The sequence below is a fragment of the Myxocyprinus asiaticus genome, chromosome 2 (genome assembly GCF_019703515.2).
Source record: "Myxocyprinus asiaticus isolate MX2 ecotype Aquarium Trade chromosome 2, UBuf_Myxa_2, whole genome shotgun sequence".
Classification (NCBI taxonomy): Eukaryota; Metazoa; Chordata; class Actinopteri; order Cypriniformes; family Catostomidae; genus Myxocyprinus; species Myxocyprinus asiaticus.
The window spans coordinates 22,338,062-22,361,307 of NC_059345.1; the positions used below are offsets into that span (position 1 = coordinate 22,338,062).

General features: G+C 37.8%; 1 protein-coding gene across 5 annotated transcripts in view; it reads right to left on the bottom strand.

The window, feature by feature from the left end:
- Window positions 1–23,246, bottom strand: part of nlgn2a (neuroligin 2a) — a 259,071-nt gene that overhangs the window by 228,463 nt on the left and 7,362 nt on the right. The window contains exon 1 of one of the 5 annotated variants that reach the window (XM_051722804.1): window positions 21,492–21,517. The exons of the other annotated variants lie outside the window; for them this stretch is intronic. The gene's annotated coding sequence lies outside the window, so the exon portion shown is untranslated. Of the gene's footprint in view, window positions 1–21,491; window positions 21,518–23,246 lie in introns of those variants that run through there. 5 annotated transcript variants of the gene reach the window in all.

A 23,246-nucleotide genomic window follows, 5' to 3' on the forward strand; every position in this document is an offset into this window, starting at 1 on the left:
TTCACATTGGATAAGAAATGTCTGTACAAATCACAGAGATGAGAGTGTCAACTGCATTTACACACTGCTGTCACGCGTAACTGACACATCAGAAAATTTATGCTAAATAGCTGTGATGATTTATTATGAAGTAAGTATTAAACATGTTCATATGTATCTGGGACTTTTAGAAACTGACTTGAATATCTGGCAAAATACAACAGAACTGGTTACATTAGCAAGCCAGTAATCCTACAGTACACTCTTGAATTAAAAATATAGAAAATAATTTCACATTATGTCATTTTATTTGTCCCCCCTCAAAATATGTTGCGAAACGTGGGGCTCAAGACAATTTTTCCCATTCACTCTGCTCAAATCACAAAATTAGCACTTGTGTCCTTTTCTAATTTTCCTAAATAAAATAAATCATGTTCGTTTGTTTCTCATGCAACAGTCCAAACGCAACAGCCACCGTTAGATAAAGTTTTGAAGCGCATCTTACATTTTCTGGTGTCTTCTCAGTGACCAACATCCACTTCAGACACTTGGTGAACTTTAGAAACAATGAGTTAAAGGCTTCACAGGTGCAGTGCAGATTCACTGGCTTTTTACCAACATGTCAATTTCGCATGGGATAAGAATAACAGGGGTTATTTTGACAAAGTGTTTGATAGGTAAAAGACACTATTATCTTTACCGGCACGGGAGTGCGTAGCTCACAAAAAGTCTGGAAAAATTACTGACATGAACGATTAGCACGGGATTAAAATAAATGAGAAGATCTGGTAATTAGGCTGTTACATTACTCCACGTCCCCATATAAAATAACCACATCCAAATAGGGCAGAGAGAGCAAGGCTATTTTTTGAAGCATTCTACAGCAGTGTTACGAGCGGGCTCTCCCTCACGAATATTTGAGCCGAGCGACAACTCTCTTCACTCTGCTCACATGCTCTGTTAGGGAGAAACAGAAAATTTGGCCTCTTTCTCTCTTCTGTCTGCTATAATCCATGGCTCTATTCAAAACATTTTTTTCCCCATTCTGATGGTTGATGTGAACACAAACTGAAGCTCCTGACTCGTATCTGCATGTTTTTATGCACTGTACAGCTGCCGCACGACTGGCTGATTATATGATGGCATGAATAAGGTGCAAAGTGTACCTAATAAAGTGGTCGTTGAGTGTATTACCCTGTAATACGTTTTTTGTTACCACAGCTGCGATGGGGTTTCTAATACAGCTGCTGAGGGAGTGACAGAAAATGTGGCCTCTTTCTCTCTTCTGACTACTGTAATCCAAGGCTTTTTTTTTTTTTTTTTTGGAAAGCTGTAAAAGCATAATAATGGATTTTGGTTTTTACTGTTGGAGGAAACGGGCAAGCAAAAATTAGATTTACTGCATTCTCCCATTACAAGTTTATTCTGCTATCGTTTACTTCCACATTCCAAAACTGGATATGTGAAAAGGGTCTGATTTGCTCAGGTCTAATCTATTGAATCTCTGGAGCACTCGCACGTCAACCAGGCTTCCCTCGATATTGCAGCACAGACCACACAACTGATGCAACCCATTTGAATTCTAGTGAGAACTTTCTAGTTTAAAGCACTTTAGAGAAAGTCAAACAGCTAGAAAACTATAGCATTATAAGCAGCACTGAAGAGTAAAGGAGCCTTCCTAAATCACCCTTACTAAAATGCATAATGATCTTACAGTAGTAACTGTGATATTTTGACAATTTTATAGTTTCATATTAAATAATCTAAGTAGAATCTAATAGACCTCATTTTTATTACAACTGTGGCAGTTGTCATTAAAGATTCTAAATGCGTTTAAGCTACTATTTTTAATAACAAATATTTTTATGTATTACTAGCCTATTAATATTTTTTAGAAAGACTAATATACTGTAAGATATTGCACTGTAAATATAAGAGCAAGTACATTAAAGTCTGGACCTCCACGACTTATGGACAAAGTTTTCCTTTCTTTGCAATTTTCTCTCTCTCTCTCTCTCATTTTACAGTTCAGAGTGAGGAGTATAATCCTTTTCCATTCAACTCCATATGTACCTCCATTCTCTAATAGCTGAAACCAAACCTCAACACACCATCCCAATTTAAATTTGTATGCAATCCACTCCACCACCCTGGGAAAACAGCTTCCTTAAATCAAATTTGACAAATATGGTTAAAAAAATTTTTACATAGAAAAATTTGATGCTAATTTAGTGTGCTTGACTCATTTATTAGTGGGCCTCTCCGCAGTGTGTTACCACAGGAGGACTGATATGCTAAAGCTATTAGCAAGTACCAATCCCCAATAGCTCTTGTAAAAAGTAAAACAACCTTAGGGGGTGACATTTACTTTAATGTGATTTAACAATTGATTGGCAAAAAGAATTGCCATTTTGTGACAAATCTATTATGTAGCAATCGTTTTGATATGCTAAATGTCATTTCTTGTGCACTCCAGGCTAAAGAATGACTTCTGACTACTTTTAAACATAATTCTGCCTACAAGACTGTCATGGTCCTGTCTCTATCAGTCTGGGTTTTGGTCTGACAGGGCCGTGGCATTATCCGCCCATGTCTTTCTTTGTGTGAGCACGTGGTCTCAGTTTTATTCCCTGCTGCGCGCTCTTCAGTCTGTTGTGTTCCATGTCTGGAGTGTGGTGTCTGGGTCCTGACTTCCTGTCTAGTTCGATTTCGGTCTGTGTTGGGACCCAGACATTCATACTCCTTGTCTGTCTGTTACTGACGTGGGTGCATCCCGCTTGTGTCATCTTGGCTGCATGCACCCGCGTCAATAATCTATGTCGGTCTTTGTGTCTGTCTCTCGCGATCGTGGATGTGCGTTGCGCTAGCTTTGCGCCGTGATCCCGAATCGCGAGTGGTCTTCATGTTTGTGCTGATGTTCGGTCACTTCGGTAAAGGTGTCGGGTGTGTGTGTGGCCAAACTCTCACACAAGTGTCTTCTCTCGTCTTTGTCGATTGGCATGAGTGTATATTGCCTCATTGGTTTGGCGATGTGCGCTCATTCATTTGGTTACTCATTACATATTTATTTATGCAATACAAATGACTGATGTAAATAATCTGCTTTCCTTGTCTTATTCCAAAACCTGATGTTTTCTTTCTTCCGTAGTACACACAAGTTATTTTCCTATTAAAATCATGGTTAGATTTAGGGTTTGGATAAGGGGTTCAACTTAGGAAAAAATCGTAATAACATTGTTTGTTGGTTTGTTTATTTTTCTCCATGGGAGTTAAATTTATATGTTTTTGTAAGTGCCAACTTCTCTTGTTACAACTTGTTATGAGACTGGGTTGGTCCAATTACAAAGCACTAACTGTGCTGTGTGAATTAGAAATACATTCCATTAGCAAAATGTGATTAAATGTGACATTATGGTGGCCAACTTTAATTTCATATTTACCAGCACCGTACAACCACGAACAGCAGCTGCTGTTTTCCCATACACAATCCAAGTCCCCTTAAGCTTGCGTGACAAGGTTGCCTTGTCTCAGTCACATCACTAGCAGATTTAGTGCCCACTTATGTGACAGATCTTTGGTTTGGTAATTGTATTTGAGTGCTCTTGAGTACAAAGATTAAAAAAATAAATAAATAATGTGAACCGAACATTAGTAATATACACTGCATTGGTATGAAGTCTTGTTTTACAGAGCTACAATGCTGATTCGATTTTACAAACTGCTTTGTTTTTGGCTGGGAACAAACACTAATGGGGCAATCAAACATCACCAGTATGCTACATCATTACTTAACACAAAACAGTTAACATAAATAGTGTTTAGAAGGGTCTACGGATAAAGATACAATGAATGCCAAGTGTCAACACGTCCAAAGGTTAATAAAAACAATGCTGAAAGGTTTGTGTGAGGGTTGGGTTTAGGGGTAGGGGAAAATATTGTTACCTCATTATAAAAACAATAGAAGTCAATAGAAAGTCCCCACCATGAAAAAAAAAAAAAAAACCCTGTGTGTGTGTGTGTGTGTGTGTGTGTGTGTGTGTGTGTGTGTGTGTGTGTGTGTGTGGAACAGCACAAAAGGAAGTAAGGGAAAACATGTCCTCTGTACGTATGGGCTCTCTGGGGCATCATATGTTGTTTTGTCTGCAGGTGTCCACCTGTACCCAAAAATAGGTTCCAAAAACCACACTCTTGCACTCTCTCTCTTTCTGCACCTGTCTGTAGCTCACTACAGGTGTAGTATGTGGCTAGGGGCAGACTTTGTGTGTGTGTTTAAATGAAAATACAGTTTTAATCTCATAGCACACAGTCTACTTGACCTACATGCTTCAATGGAAAATCTCTTAATGGTGTTATTTTGCTTTGATTGGCAGCTGCATTTAGCCCATGTCTTGAAAAATAAAATAAAGTAAAAAAATAAAATAGAACAGACGTGGATAATTAGTGTCAATCAACCGCAGGCGAATAATCATGCTCTTGTCAAAGTGTTCATTTACCGTGAGGTACCCTGGCATGCATGGCAGTGAAAATAACGCCTGTATCATTGAACAATTATGGCATAGTCAATCGCATTGATGCTTCAAATGGCCTTGAGTCTGTGTGGATGTGTGTGTGCAGAAGCAGGACATATGTTCTAGTGAGTGTTGGTTGGATGCTTGTGTAAAATATTTTCCAAGACTGTGTGAGTAAATACAAACGTCCTTTTATATATAGCCTGTGAGTGTCAGGAAGGATGGACAAAAGATCCAAGTGCGGAGACAATGATCTGATATTTATTTAACAGCATGGCAATAAAGGTAAAGCTTCAATAGGGGAACCCCGGCACCGACTGCAGCGTGAAGAAGGATGGTGTGTTCGTAGGCTGGTGTGCGTAGTGATCATGTGTGGAGCAGTCCCGGTGCAGAGAGGTATCACTGAGCGGAACTCAGGAGAAGCATCAACGGAGGCGAGGCAACAGGCAGGATGGTAACCACAATCCTGGTGCACACAGCACAGACTGGTAACCACTACACAGAACACATAACAGGGTATAATAGGGCAGAGGGAGAGAGTGGTAAACAACTGGACACAAACAACAATCGAGTGACTAAATCAGTTGCTCTGAGACCACGGCTGCAGGAGAGGGATGATGGTAATGGTCAGCCGACCTAGGAGGTGAGGAGCGACATCGGCTGTGTCGGAGTGCAAGGAGTTGGTCAGCCCTTATGGCCAGAGCGACCAGATCATCAAAACGGGAAGGCAAATCCAGTGTAAATCTCATCGTGGATCGTATCAGATAAGCCATCCAGGAAGCAACTCCAGTGCGCTGCCTCATTACATTCACTGGGCCCGGCGAGAGTGCGGAACTCGATAGCATTGTTCGCAACAGAGCGGTTACCCTGAGTAAAACCGGACAGAATCCTAGAGGCATCTTGTCCACGTAAAGATCCGTCAAAAACACAAAGGAGCTCAGCCGAAAACTCCTGGAATGACTAGCAGCAATGGTGGCAAATCTCCCATACAGCAGTTCTCCACTGGCCGGCCCTCCCAGTCAGGAGCTTTTTAATGAAGGTGACCTTAACTGCCTCTGTGGAGTAAGCTGAGGGCTGCAGCGAGAAACAGATTGAACACTGCTTGAGGAAAGTGCGACAGGACCCCGCCTCACCTGAGTATGGAGGTGGAGAATTGACACGGGGCTCAGAGCGTCCAGTGGTAGGGAGAACCGCTGGGGCTGGTGAAGAAACCTCAGCAGTGGAGTCAGAGTCAGGGAGTTGATGGAGTTGTGGGAGTCATTGAACCAATGATGTGAGTTCCACTAGCTGAGAAGCCACCATTTCAATGGCATGGTTGGAAGCGGAGATCTGGTTCTGCTGGCGACCCGGAAATGATCCCTGTTGAGTGAGTGCAGCCTGCAGGTCGGTCTGTTCCACTGGATCCATTCCGGCTTGATTGTTCTGTCAGGAAGGATGAGACAAAAGATCCAAATGTGGAGACAATGATCTGATATTTATTTAACAACATAGCAATGCTGGTAAAGCTTCAATAGGGGAACACTGGCACCGACTACAGCATGGAGAAGGATGGTGTGTTCGTAGGCTTGTGTGTGTAGTGGTAGTGTTGAATAGATCCTGGAAGAATCCTCAGAGAGTAGTATACTCGTAGGCTTGTGTGCGTAGAGGTCATGTGCAGAGCAGTCCCGGTGCAGAGAAGTATCACTGAGGGGAATTCAGGAGAAGCGTCAACGGAGGCGAGGCAACAGGCAGGATGGTAACCACTCAACAACAATCGAGTGACGAACCCAAAGCAGAGTGAGGTAAGTATAGTCAGAGAACTAATGGCGATCAGCAAGCTGGAATGAACAGTGTTACCATGGAAACAATCAAGGCTTCCATGGCAATACTGATTATGTGAGCCAGCGGCACCTGAACCAAACAGAGAGAACATGTAATGGCAAACTGGAACAAACCAGCAGACTCATCGAGAACATGACAGTGTGTCTGTTTGTTGCTGTTTATTTGCTCGAATGAACTACGTTTGGCATGCAGCTCTACATTGTGTATGTATGCTATTCCATCCCAGCCGATTATGTTTACATTTACATTTATATTAAAGTTGGCATGAAATAAAAATTCACCCTATCTATTTTCTAAATGCATGTTATTGATCTTATTGTGAATGATTCATCCATGCATATGTTTTATTTATGGTATTTTTTACCTCGTAATCTTTAATCAAAATGTAATAACTCGATCTTCCGGTGAAATGACAGACTTCTCTCTGGTGACGTATGCAGGACTTCTCCAATCATTTAGTCCGCTTAAACCCTGCCTCTTTCTTATAAATACCACAACCTTGCGTAGAGTTGAACAAAGTGTCAATCGCATGTTGGTGAAGATGGCAAGGTGTATTTTTGTCTGTTCCCCTTCAAAACTTTCGTTCCTCAACCCAAACTTCCTTGGTTACAGGTCAGCTGGCTTGAATTTACATTCCAAATGAGGAATAATGGCGAATTTGAGGTTGTGTTCGAGACATTTCATGGCCGAATTGCTGAGGTGATCTCTAGTGAATACAACACTTTGGTTGCCTCTGGAGTTTATTTAGATTTTTGAATGCAGTTATCTTGGGAAAACTCTACACGAGTAAGTGTTTTTTCATATATATTTAGTGTATTGTGATTCAAAACATTAAAATATGGTTATCTTTTACTCACTTGTTTTTCAGTGGCTGCAGCCTCTTCGTAAGCAAAGTTGTCAGTTTGATAATAAATGTGTTGAAATCGCTGCTCAATTTTACCAATAACCGGCTCTGACTCGAGCACCATGGTGGTAGGGGTGTGTGTGTCCACTGCAAACTTGCATTCAGATCTGCCTCTGTTCCGTTATGCAACGCCTGTATTTTCACAATCCAATCAACAACCAATGGATAAACTCAAATCCCCGCACTATATTTTTTTCTTGTTCAACAAGCTGTTGCACTCGGAAATACATCACAATGCGGAAGTCGGTCACAACTTCCGTTTCATGCAAGTTCTTACCAAAGCGACTCACAATAAAGAAAACAAACTCTGGCAGTGAGCACTTTTCTCCCTTTCTGCCATCTCTCATCTTCATTTTCTTTCTCTTTTCATTCATTTTCTAAATCTCTCACTCCAGGGTGCCTTCTCATTTTTCTTCAAAGTGCTGGGCTGTTTATTCTCTGTAGGGTGTGCTGATGTTGGATTTAATGGGACATGCACCCCGTGCGATTATACGGCAACACACACTCTCTCCATCACTGACACACGCTGGATGACAGATGAGATGCATGCTGGGGAGCTCTCCTTTATCCACAATCCTCTTGGCCAGCCAAGCTTTGAGCTGAATGGCTGACAGCCGTAAATGTCCATATAGGTTGGTGGAAAGAGGCCAGAGTGCTATAAGGTATGTTCTGTGTGTGCATGTGTGTTTGTTCATCCCTCTCAGGTCAGTAATGTTAAGCCGGTGTGTGATTGTGAATATGGAGCAGTGAGGGAAAAACAAGCTGGGGAAAAAATAAAAATGGATGACTTTAGGCTAAAGTGGTAGTGTTGGAATGTGGAAGATAATATACGGGAGATAAAACATTTTTTTTCCAGTAAAACATTCTTAAAACAAGATAAATGTATGAGAAGCTAAATAAAAAATAATAATAATAATAATAAAAAAAAGATATTTTGTCTTTTCAGAAAAAAAAAACTAAATTAGTAACATTTATGCTTATGAAAACTATTTGCCAATAGGGAAAGAAAAACAATTTAATCAAAGGTATTTTTTTCTTACCCCATTCGCGCATATATATATATATATATATATATATATATATATATATATATATATATATATATATATATATATATGAAAAAAGATTTAACATCTAATGTCATTGTGCTTTTCTTTCTTGTTTTAAGGATGTTTAGATATTTTTACTGGAAAACAAGACTGAAAATCCTCAGTTAGAAAATTATTTTTTGCAGTGAATGGGATCAAGATACATTGCAGGCTGGACACAAACCTGCATCACCCGCATGAGTGTCATTATTCAATAAGTCAAGAGCATTTGTGCTAACCACTGCACTACTGCTCCAACATTTAAAAAACAAAAAAAAACAAAAAAAAACGTATAGTCAATAAAAATGCCATTTTCATCTGGAAGTGATTTAACTGTTAAACATTTGCAATCCATACCTTAATTAGATTTTGATGCATAAATAGCTAATTGGCTATTCATTATGCAATATTGTGTGACCTTGGTGACATCAGCAGAAAACGAAAGTAATTTCAGAGGTTGAACAAGATTCTGAAGACAAATATATAGGCCCATTTTCTGTTTTGGAATAATGTGCAATGATAAATCATTCACAGTACAATAAAGAACATGCATTAAGAAAGTAAATATCATCAATTTTGATTTCTTATTGACTTTGAGAAACCTTAAAAATTTTCATACAGAGCTTTGAAAAAAAAAGGCAAAACTAAGAGTTTTTCTCCTCTTCGCTACTTTCATCAGGACTTCATTTTGTCATAACAATTCTCTTTGCCTTTGAGACTATTACTCTGCAGAATCACATTTAATCTTATTCCCACAAGTTTTTGATTTGACATGAATGTGCTATAATCCTGTCACAGACCGACAGTCTGTAATATATATTCATTTGAACAAATGAAAATTTACTGCCCATTACCCTGCAGTGCAATGCAACTTTACATTCATACATCATTACAATAACTGTTGCTATCGAAGTAAATAAAGACAGAAAGAAACATGTGAAGAAATCACAGAACAGAGAGCTCTCAGTGATGAAGAGAGCTTCTAACATGTTTTTAGGTTGTAGGTGGCAGTGTTTATTTGGTACCAATAAAGCCCCCTCGGTGCAAACTGGCTACAAATTTAGTACTGTCCTATGACTAACAGTCTGTCTGCCATATGTTCATATTCACCTAATACAAGATCCTCAGATACAGGCCTCCCACTGCCGAGCAAAACAAACAGCACAAATGATTCTTCCAGGAATTACCAGGTCTATTTCAATATAATATACATCAAACAAATGGAATTGTACTATTCTGTTGAAATGCCACGCATAGTCATTTGATTACAATAACAACAAACTGTACTAGAAAAAGGTCACTGTTAAAGATCACTCAAAAATGAATTTTGTCATTATTTACTCTCCCTCATGTTGTTCCAAACCTGTATGATATTTTTCTTCTGTGGAACACAAAAGGATATGTAAGGTAGAATGATAGGGACTGATAGCCTCAGTCACCGTTCACTTTCATAACAACGTTTGTCATACAATGAAAGTGAATGGTGACTGAGGCTCTTATTCTATGTCTAATTTTTTGTTCCATGGACGAAAGATAGTCATACAGGTATGGAATTACATGAGGGTGAGTAAATGATGACAGAATTTTACAATAAATGTAACATAAAACAAATTGTTGAGGACTCCTCCCCTCCTGAAAAACCGGCAGCACCCATTGGTTGAAACTTAAAGGAATAGTTTTTTCACCCAAAAATAAAAATTTGCCGATAATTTACTCACCCTCATGTCATCCAAGATGTATCTGAGTTTCTTTCTTCATCAAAACAGAATTTAAGACTTTTAGGATTTCATTTCAGGCCTCCTCCTCTAAACAATGCAAGTGAATGTCCTCCATTTTTTGACGGTCCTAAATGCATATTTAGGGTGCATCAAAATAATCCACACGACTCCAGTCGACAAATAAAATGCTTCTGAATGCAAACAATTGATTATTTTTAGAAACTAAACAATATTTATATACTTTTTAACTACAAATGTTCGCTTTGGTACATCTCTGTGACGTGTGCTCATGAGAGGGATGACGTAAGCTCGTTGGTAAGGTCACGCGTCACGTGGAGGAGGAGTCAGGAAGCGCGTCATTGTTTACATTGTTTTTGTTTTTTTATTATTATTTGGAAATGTTTTTATTTTATATTGTTTTGAAATTGTTTTGGACTGTTTTGGTTTGTGAATGGCATAAGTTTCTCTTGTAAACAATGACGCGCTTCCTGACTCCTCCTCCACATGATGCATGACTTTACCAACGAGCTTATGTCATCCCTCTCATGAGCGCACGTCACAGAGATGTACAGAAGCGAACATTTGTAGTTAAAAAGTATATAAGTATTGATTTGTTTCTCAATATAATCAATTGTTTGGGTTCAGAAGAACTTTATTTGTCGACTGGAGTTGTGTTGAATATTTTGATGCACCCTAAATATGCATTTTGGACCGTCAAAAAATGGAGTACATTCACTTGCATTGTTTAGAGGAAGAGGCCTGAAATGAAATCCTAAAAGTCTTAAATTCTGTTTTGATGAAGAAAGAAACTCAGATACATCTTGGATGGCCTGAGGGTGAGTAAATTATCAGCAAATTTTCATTTTTGGGTGAACTATTCCTTTAAGCGGCCCTGGTGACATCAGCCGTGAAGGAAAATCGTTTTAGAGGTGGAACAAGTTATTTCCTTTTGATGCAAAACAGCAAAGAAAAACTTTTTTTTCTTTGTAACAGTGGCAAATTCTCAGGGCCAGCAAAGCCTTCTCTGCTGGCCTAACATGCCTAATAAATAAAAAAACATTTCATCCTTTCATTTTCATTCACCTTTTTGCCTATGTATTTTCAATCGATTTCCACTCCTAATTCATCTACAAACGAATAGGGAAAAACAAAAATTGTATCCAATCAGAATTTATTCCTAGGTGCTTACAAGCGAAACATGACGGTTGTTTCACAAATCGCATGCCTAAGCAGTGCGTGAGTCTGAGCTCCACCCCGTTAGGCCTTCAGAATTTCTACAGAATCCCTCAACTGTGCAAGTGAATATGCATCTAAAGTCAGATTGCCTATGGACCATAGGCTTAGGGTGTCTTATTCATTGTGAAATGGTGTTTTCTTAAAGGCCTAGACTTAAAATGCATGGGCTGCCACTGCTTTGTAAAAACATTCACATGCAGAATAATACAGTGAACATGTATGTAAAAAAGTACAAAAAATGTCAATTTAAAACACATAAGGGATGCATCATATTGATGTAGAAAATGATTCATCTAGAAATTAAAGCTTCACATATTTTCTATTTGGGCATCCCAAAAAGCATGAGCTTAAAGAAATATCTTTGCAGATCTGTGGGAAAGAGCTCAAACTTTTGGCCTCTCCAACATCAGTCAGCAATCTAGTAAAGGAGTGTGAGCTGCCCACTTCTGGGCTCAGCAGTAAACAAGCATGAAAGAGTGAACATTACTCCCCTGAGACACGGGCAGCTCTCTAGGCAGTTAACATGGGCTACAGCAGGCCACATAAAAGTAGTGAGAGCGGGAGTGAGAGGAAGAGAGAGAGAATGGGAAAGATAGAGAAAATGAGATCAGGTGAACACAGAAGCTGAAATAGCCTTTGTTAAACCAATCCTGGGTATCCTGACAGCCTTATTCACAGCATCTAGGGTGCATCAGGAACATTAGGGTGTGCAATTACATCACAATGGTTCCACAAGCTCTTTTGACAGATTTCTTTTAGCTTATCTGCCCCTGCTATGGATAAAATGTTTTTTTATTTTCACATTATTTAAAAAAAAATGTGGAAATTGTGTGTTTTTGAAAGAAATAAAAGGTGTGGCATAGTGGTTACTGCATACGCTCCAAAGCATTGAGCCATGGCTAGATTGAATCCGGCTTGTGACATCTCTCGATCTGCTTGCTCTACTGTCACTATAAAATAAAGTTACAGAGCTATTTTTTTCTTCTTCAGTGTGGTATAAAGCCACAACTTTAACACATTTAACAACATTTGTTGATTATTATTTCATTTATTTATTATTTTATTATTATTGAAATAGCATCACATTTATCTGTCCGCCAAAGGGGGCACATTGGGAAAACCATTATGCCACCCTCACAGATGCTTCCTTTAAAATTTCAATGATATGGAAAAAAAAACAGCTTAATTTATTCAACATGTAAAACAACATCACTACTCTCATAACTGAAGTGTGTGGTTACCACACTGAAGAACTGAGCAGTTGCTTGGAGGAGCTATAGAAAATTAACAATAAGCAAGCGCTTTTATTGAACCACCCTCATTTGTACACAAGATAACATCCTTCCACAGGAGAAAGAGAGATACAAATGAAAATACAAACACCAGCATGTGCTCTACAGTGAGGTAATACAAATGGTCTGGATGTTTGACTTCAAGGCTTATTTATTCTATTTTTACGGGGTTCTCATCAAATATCCATAAATGGTACTGAACCATCATTGCAAACAGCCTCCCAAACTAAACTAAACAGCTCCTCCATGCATATCAGCAACACTGTCATCCATTTACCTTATTAGAGATGTGATAAGATGAACACAGTAATGTATAGAGCTCCATGCCCCTCTGAGGAAGTCTGAGCATTAGACCTGAGTTCAGTGGATCCGGGAGGGCTCAACCCACTAAATCATGTCTGCTGATAACCCCCACAGACACGTTTCTGGTCCTGATCCATTTAGTAACCTGCTCGCCTCATTAGGTTCTGACACAGTCGCGTATGTATGTGTGTGTGAAGAATATGGTAACAGTTAAGTAGGAAGTGGACTGAGTTGACTGGGTTGTCAGGGTTGTTCCCACTGCGATTAGCACAATCTATCCTAATTGGACTCTAGCTTTCACCCGAGTCTCCATCCCAGAGGCCAGGGAAAGCAGGAAAATTAATTCAAACATTGCTGCTTAACTTTTTTTTGTCCCCTGCTGGTATGTACACACATCAACAAACAAGATTTAAAAAGACAAAAAGAAAAGGTTAAGAAAGTGAAATATGTTCCCCGGTCCATTAAAAATTACACATCCGTGGTTAAACACAGAGGTTCAACCCCATCTATTGAATTACAGGGAAGAATGGATGAAGTAGAAAGTCCTTCTCTGGAGGCCTTATTTATGAGCATGCTGATCAATGGTTAATTAAGCAGAAAGAGACTGTCCAGTGCAAAAAAGGGGAAGAGGGGTGAAGGAGCAGGAAAAGCTGCAAGGATGAGCAGTGGTCATGGGAAATATAGTTTTCTCTAATTACAATGTTGTTTACAGGCCTGTTTTGACATTGAAATGAATACTGAATGGTTGACATTTCTATCTGATGGGCTTCATTCAACGGGGACTTACAAATGATTCATCATCATGTCTGAAAGCTCAGAGATGGCGGCTTCTATATTTCCTTGATGCATGGAGCTATTTTGTGTGATTAATTGACAAGGACTTTATAATTCAAGATTTCAATAATTCAAATAGGGCTGCAGAAGGTGTGTGTGTGTGTGCGAGTGAGAGAGAGAAAGAAAAATCCTTCATGCATCAAAGCCTTATGGCAAAAAATGCAAATACAGTACATTCATACACATTATAAATTCAATAGAGTAAGAGAAGTAACAGAGAGAAAGAGAACAGAAATGGAGTGAAATATGATTGCGTATTTCTGCTTTAATTTAGCAGAGTAAATCTAGTAAACTCAACATATTCACACAGTAACTCGACATGTTGCTACTGAATGTTCCAGAACCCTGAAATCGACACCGTTCTGCCGAGTTACTGACAAGTGCCATCTCCCATCAGACATATATCAGTTCAAATTAGGGCTGTGTAGATCCAATCAAATATCGATATATCATGATACTTTTTCTCATGATATTGTATCGATACTTTAGATCCATCTATCCATATTTATATTAAACTACTTGTGAATTCATATCATGTAAACACATAACAAAGTTGGCATTCTGTTACTTTCAAATCAATCCTCAGAGACACCAGGAAGTAATTGGGTTTACATAATAATTATGAGCTCTATTTGGAGGATTTTTGCAGTAAAATTACATTTGTAATCTACTGACGGTTAGGTTTAAGTTTGGGTTAGGACATATGGTTAATAAAATATGCATTCCTGTTGACTGTATTACATTATTTTAAATTAAAAACAATTTGCTTTTGGCACCACTCTGTGGACATTTCTCTCGAAAACTGGAGCTCACACATGCCGATACGCATAACACATCAGATAGCTATCTGATCAGCAAAAATTCATGAAGTGACTAAGTGTAAATACCAAGTATTTTTCCCCACCCTTCATTGCTCAGTCTTATTTTTCCTCCTCGCCTCCCTGGAGTTGGAATATCGTTTCATCCGCCTCTCTCTCTGCTGTGCTTTAACCCGCCATGGGACTGCACAGAGCTGAAGGAAGTGACATCACACCTCATTAGGTTATGCCCATGTGCTATTTACCAAAAAGCTGCAACGCAGTATGTTCCACATGTGCTTGTTCCCGTGAGCTTGTCAGTGAGTGACATTAACATCCTCCGCTATTCAGTAGGGATTTAACTTTGAAAGTAACCTATTTCTCACTGATGCAGCATGTTTTGTCCCAAATTACAGTTGTTTTGAAAACGGTGGTGCTGGCAACACAAGCTGCAACATCTGAAGCACCATGACCGACTGCCAGGCACCCATCGGCCTTCATGCAGGTGCTTTTACTTTTTAGGGGGCAGTTTTGCTCTTTTATTAGTGGTACTAGCCATGGCAAGCATCACTTTTATTACTGCTCATACTTAGGGTTAAAGGTTTGTTCTAAACACCTCCTTAGTATTAAACTTTGACACATAATTTGCTTGTGATACGGACATGAAGGATACCTCAAATCGAGTGGCTTATTGAGGAAATATGCTCTTAAAAACACAGTTATTTTTAAATTTTTCTTGATCAAGCTTCACCTGGCGGATAATAAAATGGGTAAAAAAAATCCTTAAGACCATGGGCTTTAAAAGTCCCAATACCTGTTTGTCCTAATGAAAATAGTATTATTTAACTGTTAATATAATATTTAAAACACATCGACCTGATATAATGTTGAACTCGTAATAATGGACACATCATGATTTTGTTCCACATGTTTTCGTATTTACTACGTAACTGCTGCCACATGAGTTCTGAGAAAATGCTTTTTGTGTCCTAGACAAACTTGTGCAAGTCGTACGAAGACATGAGTAGCAACAGATGTTCTTAGTTGGCGGTTTATATGTCATTTAATTTGCTCACATCTTTTACATCGTCAACAAGCTTCAGAATATCATTCTTACAATACGAATTTAACCATGTATTATGCTGCAATTCCTAAAGGTTACCGGCCAAATGACGAGTGGATTCCTCAAACTCCAGTATTGTCTCTCTCTCGATATACCATGTCCACAGAGGCAAATTATTTGTACAAATGAACAGAGTGCAAGTGCGCAGGACATGTTTTGAGTGCATCCTGCATATATTTGAGTGTCCAGTTTTGTGCGAGAGTGAAGGAAATCCTTCGCATAACATGCATGTGCTGTCGACATTTAATCATTTAACGCCATAGAGCTACAGTCTATCAAGCTGGACTATGGTCTATTAAGCTATTAATTTTTATTTATCTTCAATACATTTTATTGGATTTGATTTTACATGATGTTAGCGGTGTACTCGTTACCCCATATACAAATGGCTTGGTCAGTAACTTGTTGATATGATGCAGCAATACATCTGGTGACATTAATTTAGTGATCCAGTCTTTTTCACACAAAGGCACACTCTTCAAAAACACAATGTATGCATTTATATTTTAATAGTTTATACTTTTTTTTAATTTCTGTATGTATGTATGTTTTTCTTTATTTTTTTTTTTTGTTTTGTTTTATTTGTGTGAAGGCATATGTACATGTATGTCTTCTTTGTAAAGCACTTTGTAAACACTGTTTTTAAAAGGTGCTATATAAATAAAGCTTTACTTACTCTCTTTATATGACCACATAAGCCGCACTCTCTGGGAGAAAGGTGTGTTAAACCACTTTCTCTTAATCCCTTAAGGGGCGTAAGCAAAACTTTTTTGCTTATATTATTTTTAAGAAACCCTGGAATAAACCATTTTCTTAAGTGCATGTAAATGGGTCAGTGTGTCATAGCACACTCACCACTAGACCACATCTCCAACAAATTGTCAAGTTTAATATTTACAGAATGCTGTAACTACCACAGTGAAGTACACTATAACTTCATGTCAAGTCTAGCAAGTCAAATGTCCATGGAAAGCTCTAACATGGTTCCAATTCACCTATACGAGGGCTCAGTGTATCCACCCATCTTTTCCCGCTTTCTATTAATTTACTGAGTGATTGATTCAGCCTTGAGGGAAAGAAAGAGCCTCCTGATTAATGAATCTTGAAAAAGCCACTGTTTCACATGAAAAATGGCAGAGCACCAAACACAATGCCCAGCGCTTAAAGAGGAAGAATGGACGAGTAGCTAGTCAAGCTGAAACAGCCAAGAAAAGTGTGTCAAGCTTTTTTATTGGAGACTTGAGGTTACCTAATTCACTCCCTCTCGTTTTTCTCTATAAATCCTTCTTCTTTTTCTCTCTCTTGGCTCAGCGTGAATGTTCTTGTTGCTGACTGTAACAGTAACAGTGATGATTATCAGTAAAAAGAAAAGAAAAAACATCTACTATTTCTAGATATGGCCCTCTTTCTTCACTGCCATACTGCTAACAGCAGTCTCTGCCCATTCTTCAGTTTCCCTCTCATTCTCTTTCTTTGTCTCTGTTGCTTTCTTACAAATATAATAGCCATCCACTAGAGTATGACATAGAGTGGTTAATTATAATTAAGTATTTCTGAGTACTTTTCTTAAGTATCATTAAAAACTCCATACTTGTATTCTATTCTTACTCAATTGCATTTCCAAGACAAAAATTATATTACTTAGGCTACTATATACAATTTAACTTAGACCTTTCAGATGAAGAACTTATCAAAGTACTTCACAAGTTATCATAATTTAAATCTTTCCTCTTTCAAAAAATAGGGAAATCTATTTTTATTCCATCTTACTGCATTAATAAAAAGTGAAATTGTGCTCCCACAAATTTTATTTAACCTTTATTTAAAAAAGTCAATGAAACAAAATAAAATCCATTTCAATGTAAAACATAGGTAAGTGGTCACAACTATAGTCATTCGCCCTTGTGAAGGGTCATCTCAAGAATCACCACAATACAGAGTTGTAAAGCAACATTTTATGTTACAGTAAAACATATGCTGTTAATGATTTTTAAAATTAAAAGCAAAAAGAAAGACAGTACCAAGGAGAACAACAAAGAATGATGTAAATAATTCTTTACAATTTAAATAATATATAATTTTTTTGCATTGTGGTAACGAGAATTGGGGGGTAAAATGTGCATAACTCTCATGGAAATAATGTCACAAAGTAAAAAAAATTAAAAAAAAATAAAAATCTTGTTGGCCCTAAAATAGGCTTAATTTTCTATATGAAAAAAATTATTGAATTCTTTTTTATTTTATTCTATTTTGTAGTCAAATATGACCAGGATATTTTCTTGACAGGTTTTTGTGAGAATCACTCAGAGACAACTTTTACAAGATCTTATCCATGACTTGAAAAAAGTTTTCTCATTGAATATCTTGTTTAACACAGAAATATATCACAAAATATAATGAAAATATAATGGGTTGTGAACACTGTTTCAAGTTGAATTTAAGAAAGAAAGAGAGAGAGAGAGAGAGAGAGAGAGAGAGAGAGAGAGAGAGAGAGAGAGAGAGAGAGAGAGAGAGAGTGAATACAAGACAGATAGTATGTTCAGTGCTTCATTACTGTCCCCGGCCTGTGACAGTTGGTTGTCATATTGCTCGCCGATGGTGGCACTTACTATGTGCTGTCTAACGACCCTTATTATACATTAACATTCAGACAAGGGCACAGACAGACCCAGGCACCCACAGCAGACAGTCAGACACATATACACAAACACACACAGTACAGAGAGTGAGATCAAGGAAAAGTAAGATGGTTGTTCTACCAATTAAATGGCTGGATCTGGATATCATCAGACTGATGAGCCCAGATTAACATCAGTATTCAAAATATGTCTATTTTAATTTCCCAGAATTCAGAGTTACCAGGAGTGTGTGTGTGTGGGTGTGTGTGTGTGTCTTACATAATAAATATACTAATCTAGTTGAGTGTCACCGTGCCATGCGGATTTACTTAAATCCCCTCAACAGCAGGAAGAGGAAATCAGGCCATAGATGAGCAGTGACCTTGCAGTGCCGGTCACCTGATGCATGGTGGTGACTCAACAGAATATCAGTGCAGATCAGTGCAATCAACAGATATCTCTGTCAGTACTCAGGGGTGGAAAGAGTACTGAAAAATAATACTCAAGTAAAAATACTGTTACTTCTTAAAAATGTAGTTTGAGTAGAGTAAATGTACCTGTCCTAAAAACTACTCAAGTAAGAGTAAAAGAGTAGCTCTTTTAAAAGTACTCATGAGTAGTGAGTATTGAGTACTGAGTTGCGAAAGCTATGCCCCTTTAAAATAAAAACTCGATGCTGCAATTTCAAAATGTAGCACACATAATGTAATTTACATTCCTTTTTATGGCTGTTTGCCAGAAAGAATATATATAAAAAAGGTATTTTATAGGTGTTTGTGATCGACAACTTTTAAAATACATCACTTATCTATGATACTGTAAACACTACATGAATCAGATTTTTTTTTTTAAATAAATAAAAGGGTGACATGATTACAGAAATGGCAAGATGAAAAAGTTATTTTCAGTATCATAATGTATGAAACAATTACATTAAAATCAGTTTATGTGTAGGGTCTAAATTTTCCTTAATGCTGACTGAGAAAGTTATTGTTGCGCATAAAACATGTTCAAAACAATGCAAGGAATGCAAAAAAACCACTAAAAAAGCAGGGTCACTTGGAGCGTCATGTCCCGCACAATAGAGATGGTAGAGCAGTTGTTTGGTACAGGGGCCACATCGGGCATTAAAGGAATAATTCACACAAAAATGAAAATTCTCTCATCATTTAATCACCCTTATGCCATCCCGGATATGTATACCTTTCTTCAGCAGAACAAAAATTACGATTTTTAGAAGAACATCTCAGCTCTTTTGGTCCATACAATGCAAGTGAATGGGTGCCAAAATTTTGAAGCTCCAAAAATCACATAAGTCAGCATAAATGTAGCCTAATTCATGTGACTCTAGTGGTTAAATCCATGTCTTCAGAAGATATATGATAGGTTGTGTGAGAAACAGATCAATATTTAAGTCAATTTTTACTATAAATTCTCCTCCCTGTTCAGTCAATCTCCACTTTAACTTTCACTTTCTTCTTCTTTTGTTTTTGGTGATTCACATTCTTCATGCATATGGCCATCTACAGGGCAGGGAGAAGAATTTCTAGCGAAAATGTACTTAAATATTGATCATATCACTTCTGAAGTCATGGATTTAACCACTGGAGTCATATGGATTACTTTTGTGCTGCCTTTATGTGCATTTTGGAGCTTCAAAGTTCTGGCCAACATTCACTTGCATCATATGGACCTACAGAGCTGAAATATTCTTCTGAAAATCTTAATTTGTGCTCTGAAGAAAGAGAGTCATACACATCTGGGATGGCATGAGGGTGAGTAAATGATGAGAGAATTTCCATTTTTGAGTGAACTATTTTTTAAGTAGCACATGGGGGGCCACATTGTCCTCCTTTTGAGATACAATGTTCAACATTGATTTAGTTCTTGTATCTTTTAAGCCCAGAAATAGTTGTGTTCTCATTCTAATGCATGATGCACAATTTTCTAAAGTTTGTGACTTTGTGGGAATGTTCTGCCTGGTTGATACTTTTCTATCAGGCATTAGAAAAAATATGATACAGGCTAAGCATAATTATAAATTATTTTATCATCTCTACTTTAATGGTAATTTATTATACAAATTAGCACACTCTCTACATCAGGGGTTAGTATTATTAAAAAAACTAACAATATTATTAAAAAATATTGTTATTAAAAATGTCACTGTTTTATTCTGTTACATTAATACATTTAAAGCTACTCAAGTTATTCAGACAAAAGTAGTGAGTGCTTTTCTCATTATTGTTGTTTGATTAATAGCCTTTATTTGACATAGCCTACTAGATAGTGCTCAATTAGGTTACATGTACACTTCAAGTCCAACATTTTGATGCAAATACGCTTTTTGTCCCACTGTTTACATTCACTTTAGACCAAACCGACTGCGTTTACATTAATGCATCATCAAGACGGGCATTGGTGGAATTATAAAGTGTATTTGATCGTTTAAGCACGTACCCGCATTAGAACACAAACATTAGCCACCTGTCAATCAAACAGCACGCAGCTACAGACGGAAATAAAAAGTAAATCTTTTATGTTTTATCTAGATCAACCAACCAGTGGTTGTCTTGTTATCGTGATCGATGTAATGATCACCCCTGTTCTAGATGTAGAACATAGGCTAAGTATAGAAAATTACTCAAAAGTTTATCATCTATATCGAGGACATCTCTGTCTCTCTCTCTCTCTCTCTCTCTCTCTTTTCTGAGATAAACTTCAAGATTGTTTTATCGCCCAGCCCTATTGATAACTTTGCCTTAATCTCTCACATCAACCCAATAATCTCAGTGATAGCTATCTTAATTTCAGGCTACATTATAGACACACAGAATCTAGTAAGCAGAAATATTAAATTTACCTCGATATGTTTCTTCAAACTAGAGGCAGGATTAATGCTGATATCTGGCTTGAGCAAGTTAAACTCACATGACACAGTCAAGCAATTGGCCTTTTTCCCTGCGAAAAGCCCTTTCAGGTGCGGCCGTGATGTTCAGGTGTTGAAATGTGTTTGAGGCATCCTCCACATCCATAACAGTTGCCGTTCAAGTTTTTTACATGTGATTTGATTTGACGGGAGTTACGAGACTCTCTCTAGCCAATCATGATTATAGATAAAAATAAAGTCAGGACAGGGAAGTAGCGAACACAGACTGTGAGAAAATAGTGCATTAAAAGTACAGTTACAGCACTTAAAATGTACTCAAGTAAAAGTATACAATTTTAAAACTACTTAAAAAAGTACAATTCCTGGGATAAACTACTTACAGTAAAGAGTATTTGTAATCCGTTACTTTACACCCCAGTCAATATTTATGTGAGACCTGTACTAAAAGAGAGAGACAGAGCATGTATTCACAATCTGCAAAGATTACCATTAGATAGACAGATAGAAATAACAGAAAAACAGCAGCAGATGAATTAAACGCTGCATTTTAACCAGTTTTCTAAACCCCAAAGATAAATAATGTCACCTAACACCTGGCCCACCTGAGTGCTCATATTTTCAGACCGCTCCTTTCAACACTGTGTGAATTAAAGACAGCGTCATGCCTTGGAAACCTGCTCTGGCTGCTACTGTTGTGGGCTTAACCATCCCATCAACCACACTTTGGGAGCAGACAAACCTGACAAATTAAACTTAAAGGTGAAGTGTGTAATTGTTTCAATATAAAAACCTCCTACCCCAGTTTAACAGAAAGGTTTTTCAGAAAGGCCAACTTTGTTGTATTAAATGTGCTATATAAATAAAGTTGAGTGGAGTTCTTTCTTAAAAAGCTGGCTTGAGATAAAATATGAGACAAGTGATGTTTGAAGAAAACAGAAAATTCAAGTTAAATATAACTTTTTTTGCTAAATTACACAAAAGGTGGGAAAATATTATTTAATTGTGTGTATTTATGATACACAAAATGTTAGCTATAAAACTGCCTTAGCAAGACAACAGAGGCAACTTTTTTTTTCAAAAACAGTAAAATGTCATTTCCATCACCATCATTTCAACCACAAAATTCTATTATTGTAAACCAAATACAGAATTTCAGATATGCTGTAAATGACTGTATTGGGAATTTTCATGACTTTCAAATAAATAACAATAATGTCATAAATCTTCTGTGATGCATGTATATATATATATACACTGTTGGACATTGTAGGCAGACACATTTTCCACAGTGCTAAAACTTCCCGAAGTTAAAGAAACACCAAATTATATTTTTGCTATTCTGTTTGGTGCCGCTAGTGCCTCGTTGCCTGAGATGAAGGGAACGAGACATTGCAATGCTATGGTGAGGAAATATCATTTCCACAACCATGTATCATAATGGCAAACTTATGACTGGCAATTATGTTTGAGCCCCGCCCCTATATGTCTATAACATAATTTCTTCAGAACTTTCTGACTGAGGGACAAGAACACGTCGCTCATTCCTCAAAACTCTGAAGTAGTAGTGCGGCCAAGTTTTGCAATGTCTTGTTCCCTTCATCTCAGTAAACCGAGGTTACATGAGTAACCAGAGACATTCCCTTTTGATTCAGTTCACTTGACATTGCAATGAACACTATGGGGAAGTCCCATCACGCTGCACTACGTAGCGTCATACCCTAAGATGTACCAGGGTTGAAACACTTAGAAGAATATGTATATGAGGTCACGGGCCCTTTGGACGATGACTTATATGTCTTCAAGTATGTATGAAAATGAATAACCCCACATGGTGAAAACCAGATGGAAAGTTAATCTTAATCTGAGGATCTATGTGAGTCATATAATACACACAGAATAATTATCGCATCAACGATCCAGTGAGAGAGCCTTTGTTTGGAGACAGACATACCTTTTGTGCTTCCTCCATAACAAACGAAGAGCTGTTCTGACAGTCTAAACTGCTGAGTGCTCTCCACATACATGTGCAATGCCCGCACGGTGCATAATAAATGCACTAACTGCTCCTCATCCGCATTAGATGATGAAGAAGAGAAAGCTTGTAGGTGCACTATCTGAGCCCTGAAGGGCATGGA